Source organism: Diceros bicornis, unplaced genomic scaffold (genome assembly GCF_020826845.1).
Source record: "Diceros bicornis minor isolate mBicDic1 unplaced genomic scaffold, mDicBic1.mat.cur scaffold_78_ctg1, whole genome shotgun sequence".
NCBI classification, from domain to species: Eukaryota; Metazoa; Chordata; class Mammalia; order Perissodactyla; family Rhinocerotidae; genus Diceros; species Diceros bicornis.
Genome location: NW_026691667.1, coordinates 551,391 through 552,646, shown reverse-complemented (window position 1 = coordinate 552,646; position 1,256 = coordinate 551,391). Strand labels below are relative to the sequence as shown.

Sequence of the window (1,256 nt, the reverse complement as noted above, 5' to 3'; positions counted from 1 at the left end):
CTGACTGTGATAACTCTCTGTTGATCTTAAAATACAAATGCATAACACTCAGGAAAGGAAAATGAGAGAACAAAATGAGAAAGAAAGATCTCCTTTCTCTCCTCACCTGAAACCCAATCTCTCACCTCAGAAGGATCACTGTCTGTATCTTCTCTGTTATGCAAAGGAATCAAAGAAAAGAAAACTATTGGTATATATTAAAGTTTCAAGAGATCAATGCAAGAAGACTTCAGGACCCCTGCAGAGGCATTAATGTAGTGTGAGCTCCATGTCATCTGCACCGTTTTGTCTTTTCTTCATTGCGTTTGTCGGGATGTCCTTCTTGGCCTCTCACTCTCCCTGCCTCGCTAGCAAGTCTGTCTGCATGGGTGCTACCGCCAGTCTCTCTCTTGCCATCTTCACTTTCTCTTCCTGTTTCCTGATATCTTCCTCAGTCACCAGAAGTTGTTTGCAAAGGAGCTGTGGGATGTACAGTGCAGCTCCTGGGATCGTCTCTGCTGAATCTGAAGACCAGGCAGGGGTGGGCATGGGACTGGAGTTCTGACCACCTGCGAGCACACCTGGCAGTGATGCACCTGTGCAACTAGGTGCAAGATTCAGCAGGGCTTTGGCAAGGTCCAAAGGACTTAACATTCTCCTGCACGCTGCAGAACTGGAGACCTTGCAGTCTCTTCTGCGTGCAGAGTTGTTGGGGCTGCTCCAAGGTTTCCTCCTTTTGATGGCATCTGACCTCATTGCCAGGATAGGATGAGATTCTAGTAACTGGCCTCTTGAATATGTAACTGGACATCCTCAAAGGGATGGAGATGCTCAAACCAGGCTTTGGGTTGGATTGGATTCCACAATCATGTCGCTTCCTCTGTGATGATTTGATCATCATACTTCTTTTCCTCTTACTCTATAAAAATAAATTGTGAATGTGGATCAGACTGATAAACAAAACCTGCCTTCCCAGGACAATTATGTCAGATGCCTTGTACTTCTACCCTCCCTCTCTCCCTGTGGGGATTAATCTGACCTGTGTCCTGGGACATCATCAACGAGATTTGGATCAAGAACAGAAATCTCGAGGTCAAAACTCAGGAGTACTGCATGTCATTTCTTCTCCCCCATGTTGTTAGACACTTATGAGTATGACTTTATTCTCATTTTGTCCTTGTCACTCTCAACAACAAAATCCCTGGTGCTCCCTGTCAGGACACACTGTCCCCAGTCCTTTTCTAAATCCCAAATCATACCATTCTTCTGTACTATAT

General features: G+C 45.2%; 1 pseudogene; it reads right to left on the bottom strand.

The window, feature by feature from the left end:
• Window positions 1–307: 307 nt before the first annotated feature.
• Window positions 308–877, bottom strand: LOC131403694 (methyl-CpG-binding domain protein 3-like 1; annotated as a pseudogene).
• Between the last annotated feature and the right edge of the window lie 379 nt (window positions 878–1,256).